We start from the raw sequence: 19123 nt of genomic DNA, 5'->3' as shown, positions 1-19123 counted from the left end.
GCTCCAATACTTTGGCCACCTCATGAGAAGAGAAGACTCCCAGGAAAAGACCCTGATGTTGGGAAAGATGGAGGGCACAAGGAGAAAGGGAACGACAGAGGACGAGATGGTTGGACAGGGTTTTCGAAGCTACCAGCATGAGTTTGACCAAACTGCGGGAGGCAGTGGAAGACAGGCGTGCCTGGCGTGCTCTGGTCCATGGGGTCACGAAGAGTCGGACACAACTAAACGACTAAACAACAACAACATCAGTTGCTTGGAGAAGGGGCTAGCATGTGGGGCTGTTTGACAGTGGAAAGGTCTCCCTAGGGAGGTTGTGGGCTCCTCTTCGTTGGAGGTCGGATGGCCACCCACCATGGATGGTTTAGCTGAGATTCCTGCATTGCAGATCCTTGGGATCCCTTCCAACTTGACAATTCTATGATTTTATGTAGTGCAAAGAATGCCACCATTTCCCTAGGAGTGATGGGAACTGATGACACACGGTCGGAGCCAACACAAGATATTTCGGCACCTGAGGTGAACCACAAAATGGTGCCTCTCAAGGAAGAAGGGGGGGGTGAGTGCATATCTATATCAGGAACAAGGGAAGAATAGTGATCTGCGTCGGGATCTGCTGCTCCTGCGGATCTTGCCGCCTGAGACAGCCGCCTCACCCAGCCTCATGTGTGGGCTAACTGTGCATGCTGTTACATTCAGGAAGATTGTATTGGGTGGGTATGTAATGGCTGCCCAGTGGCTCTCTACAGACTGACATGTTTTCCTCTGTGCAATCTGATTGAGAATGATGGCATGTCACAATCGCTCCAAGGAGAAATTGCAGCACTAATTTCAATGTACATGGCAGCTGGAGCCCCATATGCTAGCCGCTGCTCTGTGCAGGTAGTACCGTTTCTTGGAAGTAGGAATGGGGAAGAAATTTGATTCAGATCATATTTTGATTCACGCTTTCCAAAACAATTCACAAATGGAAACACAGCCGTCTTTCCCTAATGCTCACTTCCTCCAATTTTGCAATGCATTTTTCCAGCCAACTAATGTGTACAAAAATGCATAGAACTGGGGTGCAGTGTGCATGAAACAGAATATATCAGTGAGCATAACATACAAAACTGGGTTATATTGGGGGATGTTGCTTTGCAAAAAATGTGTAGATGGGGGGAAATCCCTTACCAAAATATATACATTGGGAGAAATAAGTGCAGAATGCTGATGAATCCTCATGAGGACTTTAAGAATGGGAATAGGAGAAACCAAAATGGACAGATTTGCCCATGTCTGCTTGAAAAAAAGAAAGAGGAGAGGCAGCTTTCAGACCACCCCCTAAGTATATTGAAAACATTTTTCATGCTATTTTATTTCTGTAAGGATTTTCCAGGATTTCTATTTTACAAAAAAATCTGCATGAAAGTGGGATGAGACAGACCTATGCCATATGGCACATTAAAAAATGAGACCTGGGCTGAACTGCCTATCAGCAAACACACCCCTAATAAAAAATAAACTGCATTCCAAGCATACCAGTTCCAAAACTCTTCCCGTATCACATGCCATCCCCTTGAAAGCTCATAATTGTCCTGCTGGGTTTATTCTTAGATCTGATTTACACATTAAAAAGCAAACAAACTGAAGTTTGCAGCTAGAGAGGAGCCAAACAGGCAGTCAAATATTTGAAATTAGACCAACACCTGTTGTTTTGCTGAAACTTTCCAGGCTTCCAAATGCTCTGAAGCGCCACCTCTACAAATTTTCTTTAAAGAATGCATGTGGCTTCTCAGTGTCACTTAAGTTACAACACACATATCAAAATAAGCATGCAAACTGGCAAAGTTGAAATACATTTTCTTAAAAAACCAAAACCGTGATCAGTCTTTGTTTTGAGTTATTCATGCTGCAATCCTGTGCACATGTACCTGAGTGAGCTTACTGCTTAGGAGACACATGTAGGACCTCATAGTACAGTACGAATTACTTCAAGAATGCACAGCAACTTCCCACATATCTCATGGTATTGAAAATGTCCCAAAACAAAGCCATGTGTGTTCTGTTACGAGAAGGACACTAAATTCTGCTTCTCTGGATCAGTTTCTGTTTGAAAAAGTCATGAGGCATTTTTAAAATCCAAATATAGTAACATTGGCTGGGATAAGAAAACACCCCTGTGGTAAAATTCAATAAATTTCTTGAGATCTTTTTGTCCGGTTGCTTTTATTTATTTTTAAAGAAGAAAACTCTGGTTAGCATTCAACTAAGGTTTCTCAGAGCAGGCCTAACTTAGGCAATTGTCATTAATTTCAATGGGTCTACTCTGAGTAAAATTTAGTTGATGACCACTCTCTGTCTATAAGGTTGCATCACAAAACCAGCTTTATTACCCTAACATGTTACATTGGCTGGGACTCAGTTGGCTTTATTGGGATATTTGTTGCTGTTGTTGTTCCAGGCACTTTCTTAGCTTAGGAAGAACACCAGAAATGATGCATGACTAATTTTTGAGGACATTGTTTATTACTGGTGACAGAGATCTGCAATGGAGAGCACACCAAGAAGGTAGTTTTACCTCCAGAGCTCTGCATTAGAATCTGACTCAGTATAGGGTAGCTTCCTATGTTCCTAAGTTCAGTATTGTCCATACTGCTGCTCTCCAGAGTGTTCATAGCCCTAGCTGGAGTGGCTGGGGGTTGAATTGGGGACCTAGTGCATGGAGAGCCAGGTGTTCTTCCACTGACTCAACTGTGTCCCCTCTGAACAGCCGCAATGTGTACTCAGAATGACTTACAAGCTAGCAACAAATAAGTGCAGGGTTATCTTCAGGAACCAAAAGTCACCACTCTTTCCCTGGTGCCTGGTTTATTATCATGGGGTCCTGACTCTTTCTCCGCTGCTGGTAATGCTGGTTGTACAAGAACCCATTTATAAAACCCATGGTTTTATAAGTAAGTAAGTAAGTGACGCAGACAATCCCATTCCTGCAATGAATTATTTCCTGACTCTCGAGCCACTCTCCATTCATTCTATGCCTGCACCACTGTTGTCTCTTTCTAATTGCCTAGAGAATCACATCATCTGCCCCTTACACTTATTATAGACCACCCACAGGTTTTTAGATAGCATCTTACCCAAAAATCATTATGCAGCTTCACAAAGTGCACTTATATGGAATCATGTGGAGTTGAACGAAGTCATTTTCTTAAACAGTGGTGTATAAAATTGTGTGTGTATAACAAGATAGTGGTATCGTGGGGGGAGGGGGACTTGTACTGAGGTTCAGGTGCAGATGGCAAGCTGAATTTATAATTAAGCGAACTCAGGGCTTATTGCTGATGTCCCTTCTCCACTTCACCTGAATCATAAAGGCAACAGTTACATCCTAGAGTGGAATTATGGATTGTATCCCATGAAATGTCATCCCATTCATGCATGGACACCCACTTATCCAATGGAACTTCTCCTTCCTCTCATCTCACATGCAGCCCCGCCCCTTCCAATTTGCTCCAGAAGTTGGGGGACTCACCAGAACATGTGGCACCAGGGGGCCAACTAGAATGAGACTATGCTGATGAAAGGGTGGGATGCTGAAGCACAAGCCTGATTGGTGGCTGGTGTTATCATGGGGGAGGTCCCGCACATAATGTCTCCAAGAGCATAAAGCTGAAAGAGGAAGTTGAAAGAGTGATGCTCTTTCCTACTTCCACTTTCAGTTCTGTGTGCTTTTCAATGCTCAGATTAATTCTACTGGATCCTACTTTTACTCATATCCCTTGGAAAAGTGTTTTCTCTCTGTCTTGGGGTGGGGCTGATCCAGGTGTGCAGAGGTGGGGAGACACCACTGCACTCCAATGTGCTCATGGACTCCTGTTTCACATTGATTTGTCAGCCAAAGAACCACATGCATATCTCTTTGTTGCAGAGGAGTGTGATAACATTCTAGAATGCTCTTGGTTTATACAGGGCACATTGAAAGCAGGTACTGAGACAAGATCCCAACTCAAGAAAGAGGGAGAAATAGCTACTTAGGGGATGAAGGAAAAGTACAATATAATATTACATTCCACCAATTTCTTGTGAACATGAGCTCACTTTGGACACAGGCAATGGCAGGATTTTCTGGCATCATTCCCTACTGTATTAGAAGAAGAAGAAGAGGAAGAAGGAGGAGGAGGAGGAGGAGGAGGAGGAGGAGGAGGAGGAGGAGGAGGAGGAGAAGAAGAAGAAGAAGAAGAAGAAGAAGAAGAAGAAGAAGAAGAAGAAGAAGAAGAAGAAGAAGAATAGTAGTTTGGATTTGATATCCCACTTTATCACTACCCTAAGGAGTCTCAAAGCAGCTAACAATCTCCTTTCCCTTCCCTACAACAAACACTCTGTGAGGTGAGTGAGGCTGAGAGACTTCAGAGAAGTGTGACTAGCCCAATGTCACCCAGCAGCTGCATGTGGAGGAGCGGAGACACGAACCCGGTTCACCAGATTACAAGTCTACCACTCTTAACCACTACACCACACTGGCTCTGACATTTGTTTTGCTATTAAGTGATGGAGATAGTAATCAAGCCAAAAGACATTTCATAGGATTTAGCGACATATTCCAACATAGCATTTTTCAAAATGTGAATGTCAAAACATATATGCCCCAGAATTTGATTCTTACAGTTAGATATCATGAAATATATTCACTAACATAGATTGAAAACTGGTCTGATGAGTAAAAACTGGGTTTGGGGAAGTAACTATTACAGGCTCTGAAGACTCAGACAATTTCAGAGCCGGCTCAACAAATATGTATTTTGGCTACTGATGCCCATGCACTTCAAAGCCTGTTTGTGACCTGCTGATTCTGCTTGTCCCACCAGACTTCATCCTAGTTCTGCCACTGCCCCCTCCAAATGCTGGTCCTACTCAAAACATGCTGATAAAATGTCCAACATACTGGCTCTCATACAAAAATTCTGCCAACTGGCTCAGAGGCAAAAACAAACAAATTCAGGCTGGGCCATTTATATTTGGTTTGGTTGGAAACCTTACCTGGAAAACAGCATATTTCTCTCCCACTCGCCTTCACATGCAGATGAGGATTTCCATAGTTCCCTGAAAAAACAGGGGTGCTGGGAAAGAATTTCCCCTCCTATCTTCTCTCCTATTTGCTGCCAATATATAGTGTTGTGCATTACACACCTCTGAACTGTGCTCATCTTTCCCTGTGTCATGTGAGATATGCATAGTCAAATGCTTTGTCAGCAAAAGTAGTAAACTGTTGTAGATGGTCTGCTTAAAATGTGGTGCCGTTTCATTTGGCGTTTCCTGGATGACATCATTCCATTTCATTCGCAATCAATGTTCTGGTTTTAAAAAACAAAGTCTCAGTAGCAACTTCCAATATTTATTTGCTGGAAAGGAACAGTGGGAAATTTGGCAGTGCTCTGAGAAATACTGGCTAGGCTCTTAAACAAATCTAATCTAATTGGCTTGATTGGGATCCCTGGACCACCCTGCCATATAGACTTAGTTTTGTAGCCTGCAAATTGGAATCCCTTGCAGAGAGATAGAGAGAAAGGTGCAAATCCTTCAATCATTTGCTTAGATAAGCAGCAGCAGATTGCATCTCGCAGATGATAGAATGCCTGCCTTGTTTTTAAAGGCTGACTTTTGCTATTGCATGAGATGGAAGAGAAGAGGATGTGATGATCTGGCTGGAGGCATTCGACTGATGGAGGCCAACAGATGCCTCCAGGGGTTGCTTCTGGGATACTTTAAGCCGCCACACTTGCTTCATCTCCAAAACAGATGTCATCTCTGCTACCCCAAGGCAACCTTGGAGCTCATTGTCTGTGCAAACCCCACAGCACCTCCTGGCCCACACATTTGTTCCAGGAAGCACTGCTGGCATTGCTTAGCTCAGACCAAAGACATGCAAACAGCCCCACTGCGGGGGCCCATCATCATGCTGAAACAGAGGATGTTAAGGGAGATTGGATCACCCTTCTGTGACTACCGACACCACCCCCTCTCTTCCTGGTACACTCGCACAGGGAAAGAAATCATCTGCTCTCGTTTGCACAGATGCTGCTGCCTCCGCTGAATTGAATTGGATGCATAGCCATGGTACAGCGAGAGAAAGAGAAAATGTCCCTTAGATCTAAATGCAAAGGCTTGCTGATGTCAGAGGAAAGGGTAGACTCCGACTGACTTTCAAAGGCTTGGAATCAGGCACTTTAGTGTTGCTTTTCATCCCCCAGGGATCTGATGCTTGGAATCCTTAATTCCTCTAACTTATGGAAATAATTTTTATGACAAGACGGTATGCAATGTCAGGTACACAGTTTTTGAACCCGTGGCCCTTCATTTCCTTTAGGAATAAACTTTCCACTGACACAGCCTGGGTAATTAGAATGCTTTTTTCCCTGGTGTGGTATTAGGTTTCTCTCTGCTGCGCTCTCTCCCTCTCATCTCCGCCTACTGGATTTAATGTATTTCCAGGTCAGTTCCCAAATAGCTTCGGCTCTTTCTACTCCACTTCTTTGGGAAATTCAGCAAATACGACACAGTCATCTTGCTTGTTGCTGTGTTATAACTTCCTCAGCCAGTTGCTTGTGTACGAAAGACAAATAGGAAGTGGGTGCTTCGCTTTCATGCTCAGATCACATCTCAAAAATCCTTTTGGCTTTAGAAGTACCTTTTCATTCACGCACGGAGGAAGCAAGGGAGTGGAGGCAAGCAGACTCTCTCCTGCCTCACGTGCTTTTCAAGGCATGGAGACTTCTGTCAAGAGTCAGGTACCACAATGTTTCCAAACCTGATCTGCAAAGCCTCCCATTGTATTCTGGAGGCTGCAGATTTATTTCCTTGTGTGTGTTTGTACATGCTGTCCTACTGAAATTCATGGTAAACACACACACCCGACATCCTATTGTTTTTAACTGATCTGAGCCGCACCCATAGCATTTAAACGTTCACTGATTCAGTTTAGCCTCATCATTTGGAATTTGGACATGATCACTAGTGCATTCAGACATAGGGAATGCTGCATTAGTTTTCCGGATTATAATGCTAGAACTTCTATCCCATTTTCTAACAGTCCTTTTACACTGCCGTACCTGTTGTGGAACTGTGGATTTTTTTATTGATACACTGGTATGTTGCACTAGATGTCATTCACACCAGTGGGCATGTGTGACACAACAGTGTACATCATTCAACAATGTTGCTACTCCCCCACCTTTTCCACACATGGGTACCTCTGTTCTCCCATGATTCTCCCATGAAAACAGCAGGGAGAACTGTATTTCACAAAGTTCCCCTATCTTACGTCGCCAGCTATTTACTAGCCCTGCTCCTGTGTTTTTTCACAACTGCAGGATGCTCTGAAATTACACAGGCAAAACATTTTTTGATAAAGAGAAATGAAAAATTTCCCCTTAACTTCTGTGTAACAGGTTAAAGACACAAGAGCAAGGACAGTAAAAAGGAAGGAAGGAAGGAAGGAAGGAAGGAAGGAAGGAAGGAAGGAAGGAAGGAAGGAAGGAAGGAAGGAAGAGAAAGAAGGGAGGAAGGGAGGAAGGAAGGAAGGAAAAGGGCTGCACCCTCAGCATGTGCCCAGAAAGCCCATTTTCTTCTTTGGCAAATGGGTAGAATCAAGGATAGCTAAAAACTGCACAAACAGCATAGGCTTGCACTTTGATGTGGGTCAGTCTGGTATATACAAGTGTATGACCTCACTATTAGAATTATAGGTCTGGAAGGGATATGTATTATTTATTGATTTATTTGTTGCTGAATACAGAAATCTCTAGGTGACTTGCATACACAATTGAAAAACAATCATCAGGTTTAACAAAAGAGGGAAGGGGGAGAACCTTCTCTCTCTCTTTCATCTGATACCCTCTTAGCATTGGGAACCTGAATGTATTAACCTAAATCCATGCCAAAAACATTGTCCCTTTACCACTTCATAAGACGAGCCCTACCAGGTCAGACTAAAGGCCTCTCCGCACCATGGCCCACCAACTGGTATTGACATGCTGCCTTTGATACTGAAGTTAAATATAGAGCTATCATGATGGTAGCTTTATCTTCCATGAATTTGTCTAATCTCCTTTCAAGGCCATCCAAATGGCTGGCTATCACTTAATCTTGTGGCAATGAATTTCATAGTTTAACTATCTTCCACCAATGCTGAAGACTTTCAAAATGCTGAATGGCCACAAACGTTTCCCAGCAAGCCTTTGCTGGCAGCAGAAGAAATTTTAGCAGCTGTCCAATCTTTTGTAAGGAACTCCCCTTCTGCCTTTTGATGTTCTGCTGAAGCTGTCAGTTCAACCCCTTATCTTTAATCAGCAATTAGGGGAGATTAAAGGAGCTGGTTGAAAATGACAACAGAAAACAAGCAAATAAACAAAACAAAAAAAAGGTGGTTGATGGATGAGGAAAACAAAGACTCAAAAGATGAAGGTCATCACAGCAAGGCGGAGCAAGAGTAATCAATGATTTCTGGCTCTAGAGTGATGCAAGTCAAACTCCATCAGGCAGACTGATGGCCATCACTCAGGCAACACCTTCTCATGCCAGGCAATGTCACCCTGTATCTAATTCCATCCTTGGGGCTGGGTTGGAACAAGCTGACAACAGAGACAGCAGCCACTGAAGCAGGAGAGGCAACTACAAATGGGGGCTCCTTCAAGAGTTATTTTCCCACACTAACCAGAATACCTGTGCTGGGAAAGGCATATTTGCCCTTATTTCTGACTAGCGGTGTCAATGTAGGTTTTGCTCACTATGAGACATTCAGGGGCAACATTATAGGGCTCAGTTGGGCACACACACAAAAGCCATGGATGACAAGTGTTTCACTGCATGGCTTAAAGGTCTATCCTCTGGTAGAGGTCAATGGGAGCAAAGCAGTGCGATTTCAGAGGGCATGTTGTAGTTACCATGATTGTATCTTTAGTACCCAGATGTGCTGCTAAAAACAACCACAATTTGATTGAAAATACTAGGAACTGGAAGCCACCACAGACCACCCACCCTAAATGGCACCTTTGATCACATATAAACTACAGTGGTACCTCAGGTTAAGTACTTAATTCGTTCCGGAGGTCCGTACTTAACCTGAAACTGTTCTTAACCTGAAGCACCACTTTAGCTAATGGGGCCTCCCGCTGCCGCCATGCCGCCGGAGCACGATTTCTGTTCTCATCCTGAAGCAAAGTTCTTAACCTGAAGCACTATTTCTGGGCTGACGGAGACTGTAACCTGAAGCGTATGTAACCTGAAGCGTATGTAACCTGAGGTACCACTGTATTCAGATGCTAGAGTTTATATCCTTGTGGGATTTTCCCCAGAATTTACCCATCCATCAGGTGGCCTGAGAGACACCTCTGCCTCATCTCAAGCCCCTCCAGTGTGGCTGATGGAGTGTTTGAATTGCTCTGCCCAGTTTGTATCTTACTGACTCAGAGCCAGGCATTCCCTCATCAGTCCTGGGGAAATACCCAAGAAGCTCACCAAAAAGGGTAGGTTTCATGATAACACCACCCAAAGGCCCATCACTGGTTCCCAAGGGCACCTAATTTGTTCTTGTCCATGATTATTTTTCCTCAAGAACTTCCTTCCCAAGGCTCATTGGTGTTCACATCCACATCAGAGTAAGTAACATGGGAAGCATCTCAGAAATGGTCTTCATGAATGCAACTATGTTTGACCTTTATGCTCTCTTTGATATACAGTAAATGCCCATTGGCTATTAATTCCAATGAGAGGTTTCTAACTGAGCCCACACCGCAGGAGTTCTTTTGGAGTATCCACAAGGGCGCACCAGCAAAAGTTTCCATGACAAGAGGAAACCACATACCATCGGTAATAAGGGAAGTGGACTAGAGATGAGCAATTTCGCTGCTAATTGTCAGCACTTCTGGCTTTATTAAAGTGTTAGTAATGTATCTCTCTCTCATTTAGCCATTAGTGCTAATATTTATGAAGAGAGAAGACATCTGTGTGGTTTACATATCCAGCATAAAACTGCTGGCGATTACAAGGGACTAAAATGAGGAGATTTGGCTGCTCGTCTCTGTCTCAGTTCGCCGCTGCCTTTAAAGATGTTGAAACACCCCCTGAACAAACTAGCAATAGCTCCACTGGGTTTCAGAAAAAGGCATTTCACAGCCCTCTGTGGAGATGCTACAGAAACTGGGACTTTCTCCAAGCAAAACATCTTACCTTTCACTTATCTACCCCCACCCCACACCCTGCAGTCACATGTACAAATTTTACTGAAAATTTACTCGTCCTTCATCACACAATACTTACTTGGGTTTGCTTGTTGTGGAAAGGCTTCCCCCTTTCATTCACCTGGTATTTTAAATACAACCACACTGCAGTATAGAGAAAACAGAGTTTTAATATGCCATATGTCACTGTTTGCTCAGGAAAAGACCTTCCATGTTTTCTTCTGCTATTTTCACTGTAAACTCAGGGGCACATATGAAAGCCTACTGTGAGTCATATTTTGAGAATCTCTATTTTTTTGTCAAGGTTTTTGTATCATGTTAAAAACAACGAGCAAAGAGGCAATTAAACATTTCAGTCGCTGGGAATGAAGGCAAAGCAATTATTAGAATTATTATTATTTTGGCTGGTTTTAGGAATCTGAAATGCAAATCCATTTCATTTATAATTTTTGCCTATCAAAAGTTCCTCAAAATAAATAGATAAATAAAAAAAAAAGCATACTGCCTGGGTTTGCCTTGCTGTTGAATCTATTAACCCAGTTGGTGGAATAATTGCAAGGTACTTTGGCTTAATTACAGCACAGCAATGCGGTGCAGTTAAACATCCATATAATTTTATATTACTGCCCTCAAGGCCTCTTCATGGAATCAAACTTACTTTTTGTTTAAAAAAAACACGAAAAAAATCAATTTGAAGCTGCTCAGGAAGTGGTGGGAAATGACTTTACTCTAGTTACTTCCATATTGTCCATCAGCTTTATTCTCATTTCTGAAGATTAATGTAAATTGCCTAAGAAAAAAAACTTCCTAGTTAATTACACTTTAGGGAACTTTGTTCTTTTCTCCAAATTCTATTTCAGGCCCTCGTCTTATCCTTTCATAAGCCACGGTTGTTCATTAAGAAATTGCAGGCGGCGTTATCTTCCAGCAAACCTTTCTCCTCCTCTTATGGCTCCCTAGGCATCAACTTTTTGCATTGCACAGCTCTGTAGGAAGCAGCCAGGCCCAATATGTTCTCTTTTAAAAAATGAAAATGAGGACTTGGCTATACAACTGCAAATAAAACATTTTAAATACAAATGTGACACTAGATGGTGACAATGAGCTATGCAAATTTAAATGTCTTTTTCAAAACATTTTTTTAAAAAAACATTTTCACAGTGTTTTTTATATGCATGTCGATTCCACCGAACTTGCCTGAACCATTACCACCTCCCTTGCACTTGTGGAAAATATAAATATGTTTAATATGACACCCATCACCCAAGTACTTGTCACCATGATTGTTTAAGCAACATTTAGGCTGTGGTTCTCCAGCCCTGCTATCCTAAACCCACTTACTAGAAAGAAAATCCCATTGAATTCATGGCTTCTCCACCCTTCCGCTTGTCCCGTGCGTAGAAAGCACAGATCTGAGATGTTTTCTGCTTGTTCTGTGCTTTCTGGACATGGGTGTGAATGGTTTTGCAACCCGCTCTGCCGTTCTTGCCGTGCCACTTTCTAAGCACTAGTGACAAGAGTAATGTTTAACATGAAGTTAAATCATAGCATTGAAAATGGTTGCACTGGTCCCATTTTATCTAAAGCGAAAGGCAGCCTAATTCCTTTGGACCTCTCCAAAGGGGCCAATGGCTCAGAGTTAGAGGACCTGCTTTGCATGTAGTTGTTCTCTGGCATCCCCAGTTAAAAGGACCAGGCAGAAGGTAATGTGAAAGACCTCTCTGCCTGAGAAGCTGGAGAACCACTACCTGGCAGAATAGGTTAGATGTGCAAAGGCACTGAGGTATAAGGCAGCTAGCTAACTTCCAGTGCAACAGCCCATAAGATGCTGCATAAGGATTCAGTGCCAATGGATTTCTTACCTCCTCAAGCTAGACTGCTCCTGGCCATGTAGAAGCTCCCTCTGCTGTCTCCATGTGGCACTGGGGCATCTTTGTAAGGCATCTTTGGCTGTGATATGATTACAAAAAGCCCTGATGCAATTATTTAAGCAAAGGCAATTCCATCTCAGACCCCTAAGAAAGAGGTCAATCATCAAAACCCAATCTGATGCAAAACTGATTGGTTCTTCAAACGAGAATGAAGAATGCAAATGGCATTCTGTGGTTGATCCAGCCCTGCAGTTTTCCTGGGTGGAGGGAAGCTACATCCTTAGTGTACTTAGTGAACTGTCTCCTAGTGTCTGGAGCCCTGTTGGATGAATCTGCTTTTCAGCTGTAAATCACTTTGAGATCCCTCATTGGAAGTGAGGCATACATGAAATGAATTCTTATCACCACCACCACCACCAGGATCATTGAGGCTGAATGGACAAATGAGCTGGATCTCCCACATAGAAACTTGGCACATTACCTTTCCACACACAAAACCCAATAAAAGAGATCACATATCACCAACATTATGTCATTTAAATTATCAAGGGCTGTCCTGGATTTGTCAGCCTCTAAAACTAAAAACCAGGTGTGCCTGAGAATCTGGATGAGGCTAATGGACTCGACTTTCCAGTTTTGCACAGGGTCTGTGATGGACCTGTAAAATGGGTAATAAACAGCCTTTCCTGTAAATGCATCTTACAGTTATAAACCAGGCACCTACTTCCAGGCATAGGTAAAGCACTTGACATGTGCTGCAAAGATATTCTATACGCAGGAAGGCACACACTGCAGCTATTCAGCAATAGAGCTTCATCCTTTTCTGTTCTGCAGCCCTTCCTGGAGCAATTTGACAAGTTCAAAGAGTGTGAAGGAGCTCTGCATCCTGGGCTGGAGCCTAACAAATGATCGGGCTTGAACTCTCAAACAGTAAGTAGCATTGAAGGATTACTTTCCCATTGATGCAGATCCCAAGTGGACATTTTGCAGTGGCTTGAAAGGGAATAAATAATGAGGGGTGACTGATCATAAAGTGCAAGGCACTTTATTTCCGGTGGCTCCTTCCTATTAATTTGCTGCCGCACATCTGTGCGAGGAAGCAACCTTGGAGCAGATGGCTGATCAGCCTAGTGAAGGGTGAGTGTCAGAGAAACAACACACGCTCAATCTCTAGGGGAACAGTGCTCTGAAAGACGCCCAGTCTTCAGGGTTGGAAGATCCTCTGAGCAAAAGTGCAGCCAGGTCATTTTAGACCAGCCTTCGTGAAGTTGGTACCCTTCAACTGTTTCAAGAGAAACTACCCAACACTATGACATGACAACATTCCACTTCAGGAACTGGAGGGCCTTTTTTCACTGGAGGTATTTAAGAAGAGGGTTGATGGCCATCCATCAGGGTTGCTGTTGGAGCAAGATTCGTACGTTGAACACTTGTGTTCAACTAAGTGATTTCTAAAGTCCCTTCCAACTCTACAATCCCCTGGTTCTATGAATATGTGCCATAAAAAGATATGAAAAGCAATTCCTTTCTCGATAATTCTAGTCCATCCTGATAAATGCTGAAATTTAATTGTCACTTAGAGGGGGAGAGGTAAAACCGGATCATTCGTAGAAGGCACAATGTTTCCTGAGTTGAGTAGTGGATTGTTGGGGAGGGTGGTGTGTCACAAGCTTTCCCAAACCTATTATCTGAGATTCTTTACCCGAACACAAGGGACATGGGTAGCACTGTGGTCTAAACCACTGAGCCTCTTGGGTTGCAGTTTGAATCTCCTTGACACGGTGAGCTCCCCTTGCTCTGCCCTAGCTCTTGCTAGGTTCTGCCAACCTAGCAATTCGAAAGCACACCAGTGCAAGTAGATAAATAGTACCGCTGTGGCGGGAAGGTAAATGGCATTTCTGTGCACTCTGGTTTCTGTCACGGTGTTCCATTGTGCCAGAAGCAGTTTCATGCTGGCCACATGACCCGGAAAGCTGTCTGTGGATAAATGCCGGCTCCCTCAGCCTGAAAGCAAGATGAACGCTACAACCCCATAGTCGCCTTTGACTAGACTTAACCATCCAGGGGTCCTTTACCTTTACCTTTACCTGAACACACTGGATATCTAATCTGGGGTCTTGTATGTGTAACAGATTTGCTCTGCCACTGACCTACAGACATGCCAGTATGAAAATAATATTTTGCTATGACCAACCCCATAAGATAAGCTCCAGCAGAGTTGTCCAGGGGGGGAATTTCCAATACTGTACTTCGCAATTCAGAGGTTCTAAAATAGTATTCCTGATTCCAGAACTGGGTGTGCCCAAAGGCTCCAGGTTGGAATGAGAGAAATTCCAGTAGCTTTTAATTTTCAGTGTAACTCCTGTGTAATGGTTTTAAAGATCTGTCAGTCTCGTCATAGGATTTGACCATTAAGAACTGCTTCCATTCCCAGATCTTCATTCAGATGTTAATGGATTTCTCCATAACCCAGTGTATTCAATAGCTCTTATTGATCAAACTTGACTTGTTATTTTGAATTAACATTTGGGACTACTGTATTATTGGGAGGAGAGGGGTTATGTGTTGCCAGTTGTCTTCAGTGTAAGGAGTTTGGTAGCTTAGCATGTATTTCCAGAGGCCATCATTGGTTCAACAAAAAGGATTACATATGCGTACAGAGTCACAGTACATATGCAGTACAGAGTCACAGCATGAAGCAAAACAATGGTTTAGGATTGCTGCCAACTTTACATCAAAGCCCATGGTTCTGTCAATGCAGGAAATTGTGCAAAAACGACAGGCATCCATATACAAATTCACTTTATTTTAGCTGAATCTGTTGAAACGTTCATCAAGGAACTGCTTTAGTGCTTTTAGCACCACTGCTGCAAACATTTTGTATTCTGGATGTTTTAACTCTTCCTTGCCAAACCCATCTCCCATAAACTTTCCAAAATCCATGGTGCCACTTTTATGTGCTAAGAAGTTATATATTATTTATGCAGTCTTGAGAGCTCTTAAAAAAAACAAACCACAACCCTCACACAATTCAGTACATTTGTAAATTAAATAAACCTGTGTCAGAGAAACTATACATGGATGTTGTGGTTTTGTTAAGCTGGCAACATTCCTGTATCATACGATTTCCATTCTGAAGATATTCTAAATGAATATTCAGAGAAGTATGTGATCCAATCAACAGCTGCATTCCAATCCACATATAAGTTCAGAACCATCTTATTAGGTTGGTATGATTTAAAATGTGGACTGAATTTTTTCCCACCATCCTTACTTCAACCTAACAATTAATTTTGCAATGGTTGATACTGAAGTTTAGGTATGCAAAATATTTAATCCTAAAAAAATATATTTTAAATCAACTAGGCTTGTCAAAAACTTGGCTATTGCTTCACACTCAGAAGAGTAGTCATGAAAGAACAAAGGAAGAACGGTTTTAGGAGAGAGAAATTTCTCACAAGGCAGAGGTCAAGAAGAAGGTCAGAGGGCCTCAGAATGGAAGCTTGCAGAAATTCTTGAACTTTCAAGTTGCTGTTTTAGCTTTACCTGGCGGGTATTCCAACACTGTGAAAATCATGCAAAAGCCTTTATTACTATGTCAGGATAAGAATTTGGCTACTGAAGCTGTCATGACTAAGGGAAAGAGTGACATTGTTCTGGGCAAATCCAACACAGGCAAGAAATAAGTTTGCTCCTTGCAGAAAGAAAAGAAGTTTAAAAAAGAAGTTGTGACTGAGGGCAAGAGAAGAGCAATAAAGCAGTAAAAGGTATAAAGAGCAAAATGGCCCCTCAGGTATAATGTCTGTCACCTCATAAAAAGCCAGTGTAGTAAGAGAGTCAGTGTAGCGCATAGGCACCAACTCCTAGGGCCAGAGGTGCTGGGCTCCATACTTTGTCTTCTCCTGAGGATGTGTGCATGGCGCGTGTCACGCATGTGGTGTCACATGTGCACGTGACACTGATCCCCCTCCATATTGTGTGCACGATTGCACTTTTGGTGTGGTGTAGTGGTTAAAGTGTTGGTCTAGGGCCTGGGGGCCCAGGGTTCAAATCCCCACTCAGTCACAAAACTTCCTCGGTACCCTTGGGCTAGTTGCTGGATTTCCACCTACTCAGTTGTGAGAAAGAAAAGGGGAGGAGAAGCTCCACGCACTCCACCTTGAGCTCCTTGAAGGAAAGGTAGGATATAAATGTACAGACCTTCTTCAAAGGGAAACACCTGTAAATTCAGTCAGATATGATGCCTCAGGGATAGCATGCTAAATTAAGATAGGTATGACCACTGGAAATTTTCCAGTGGACCCACTGGGTCTCCTCAGTTGCCTAATGAAGCCACACCTGGGAAATGTGGGTTTCTGTAGTTCTTTCTTCACCAGCATCAGCTACTGCCCATCAATGTTATTGCCAGGCTAAGACTTCTGCCTGGGCCACTCTCAGGTGACCTGTACACTTTCCTTTCTACTCAGATTTATTTGGCTCTAATCCCATATCTTACAGCCAACTGTGATCCTTCAGGATTGGGAAAAATGCCAAATAAAAATAAAGGCATCAAGTAAATGGACGATCAAAAGAAGAAGCCAGCTTAGCATGGAATGCAACCCAGAGACAGCTGAGCATGTTTCACTTCCATGGAAATCGAATGGAACAAAAATATACTCTTGCGCCAAGACTGTGCCTAACTTTTGCTGGATTTTACCTACTGGCAAAAGCATGCTTGGACGCATAGTGGGGAAATAGCAAGGCTGAGCTCAACATTCTCAGATAAATATTTTGGTTAAATTCTTAGATATTGGGAGCCAAAATGGGATGGGGAAGGGGGGGGAATCAGGTAGAGAAAGTTCCAGTGCTTGGGCAGGGTACTTTTGCAGGCTGGAGATGTTGTTGTTGTTGTTGTTGTTGTTGTTAACATTACCATCATCAAAGAATGGCAGGAGCAGTCAAAGGCTCTCCTCATCCTTAAATATTTTTTCCTCCTTTCCCTCTCATTTTGTACTGTTTTTGGGACCGAGTTCCAGGGGCGGAGAGGATCCTCCTCCGTGATTGCTGGATGCCAAGTTCGATACATTGTATTCAGCTTGTAGAAGATGGCGAGAATACGACAGGAGACAAATATATGCAGGAGCGGTTAGCTTAATATGCATACGCCTTGAAAGGTCTGAGAGGCGTTATCAGCGCCACTTCTCAATGAATTTAAAAGAAGGTGACAGACTCGCTATTCAGGGTACATACAATGTTCCACCGGTGATAGATTCCAATCAGGGAGCATCCAGGAAATATTACATGAATGTCACAAGCTGCTGCCAATGCACATTCATTTGTTATACGCTGAATGAGAGGCAGTTTATATTTCAGCAGAGATATAAAAGAGCGAAAAGGAAATATAAATCAAGAGCATTTCTGCTTTGGTAACAGAAAAGTAGATGCTCTTGGGGACAAATGGTTGGAGCTTACCTTTTAGCTCCCTGTGCTTGACAACTCACTGTTCCGATTGCTCTTGAGGCTGCAGCATGTGCTTTCAAACCATCTCGCACAGTAACTGCTGATTTAGGGATCTGGATGCCACACGCCAGAGCTGAAATTACTGAAATGTGTAATTCATGTAGTCAAAGTCTACACTCATCCTGGCTGGGGCATTAATAACAAAGAACTGGGGCGGGGGCGGGACTGTGCTACACTCCAGGGTCTTGCATGTGATCCTGCCCCCCAAATAACCCTGGAAACCACCTACCAGTCAGCATAGACTATCCAGAGCTAGGTGGACCAGTGGTCTGGCTAGGGCTGCATAAGCACGATATATTTAAAGCATATTCAAAGTGCATTTCCTCCCTCAAAGAATTCTGGGTAACCCCTTACAGCGTTACAATTGCCAGCAATCTTTAACAAACAACAGTGTCCAAAATTCCCTGAGGGGGGAAATATGTTCCAAATGTGCACTAAAACTATAGAGTGTATGCAACCTCAGTATAAGATTGTTTCCTACATTCCTGCGTAGGGTGGGAGAGTCAGGTTTCTCCTCCAGTCCCAACAATGCCCGTCTGGACAAAGATAAATAGTCTCCCATAGATAAATAGCTTCTACATACTCCAGTGGGGAAGTGGTTTTGCTTTTGTGAGAAAACATGGGGGATTCCAGTGAGAGCGAAGCATGACCCACAATAATGGCTGATTTGGTTGCCACCAACAGGAACCTAGCAGCTGCAATATATAGGCTGCCTCTGCCTGTCCCCCAGCCCCTTGCAATAAGCTGTGTGCTTAGCCACTCCCCTTTCTGTTTTCTACCCATGTCTCTTGTGATGGAAGAAGCAACAGAACAGTGGCTTATGCATTCAGTGGTGGATGAACTATATTGATTAGCATAGGATTCAGTTTGCTACTGCTGAAGATAGTGAATAATTGCTTCCTGTATTGAATATATTTCTACAACAAGGGATAGGACTAGTCTCCTAGAAAACAAACCCACTCAGCCAGCATTAGTGATCAAACAACATGGCTCTGCTGGCTGAAAAGACCCATACTTCTTCAGGCAGGCTGGGAAAGAATCAAAATACGCTCTCCCTTTGCAATTATTTAAAGGCTGTATTAAATCTAAACTCAAATGCAAACCAAAATAGAGCCATCTTTTTCCTGCAGTTTTGAAAATCTATGGTCTTTGATAAAGAGACATATTAGAATATACTGTCTGGCACTGAGGTATTAAATATATTAACTAGTCCCCCCCCCCCCCAAAAAAAAAGTATTTTGCAAAGAAGGATTTTATATTCATATGGAAGTTGAGAATTTTGTCAGGGAAAATATACAGCCTCAGTGAGACAGCCAAATAAATTTATAGTCTACTATGTTACACATGATGGTGAAATGACTTGGCATGGTTTGCATATCATGCTGAAATTTCCTTAGAAGATGTCTAATATATCAAATAAGCTGCATTTCAGTAAGAAAGAAGGCTATTCAATCTGCTCTATGCAGTAACAATATTGAGCCAAATGCCATCCTTTCTATTTCTGTTGCTGATGCAGCACGAAGAGCACCAACTGAA

General features: G+C 42.9%; 1 long non-coding RNA gene across 2 annotated transcripts; it reads right to left on the bottom strand.

Moving 5' to 3' along the window:
• Window positions 1–10926: 10926 nt before the first annotated feature.
• LOC309367436 lies at window positions 10927–17669 on the bottom strand. 2 transcript variants are annotated; one of them, XR_014167171.1, is made up of 3 exons: window positions 17540–17669; window positions 12080–12167; window positions 10927–11270 (listed from the first exon to the last, which is right to left on the bottom strand). It is a non-coding gene; the product is annotated as an uncharacterized lncRNA (long non-coding RNA). The 2 variants fall into 2 exon arrangements; XR_014167172.1 differs by having other exon boundaries at window positions 10927–11203.
• Between the last annotated feature and the right edge of the window lie 1454 nt (window positions 17670–19123).

Source organism: Podarcis melisellensis (assembly GCF_964234715.1).
Source record: "Podarcis melisellensis genome assembly, chromosome: 3".
NCBI classification, from domain to species: domain Eukaryota; kingdom Metazoa; phylum Chordata; class Lepidosauria; order Squamata; family Lacertidae; genus Podarcis; species Podarcis melisellensis.
The sequence above is the reverse complement of the archived record's forward strand: the minus strand, read 5'-3'. Positions and strand labels throughout refer to the sequence as shown.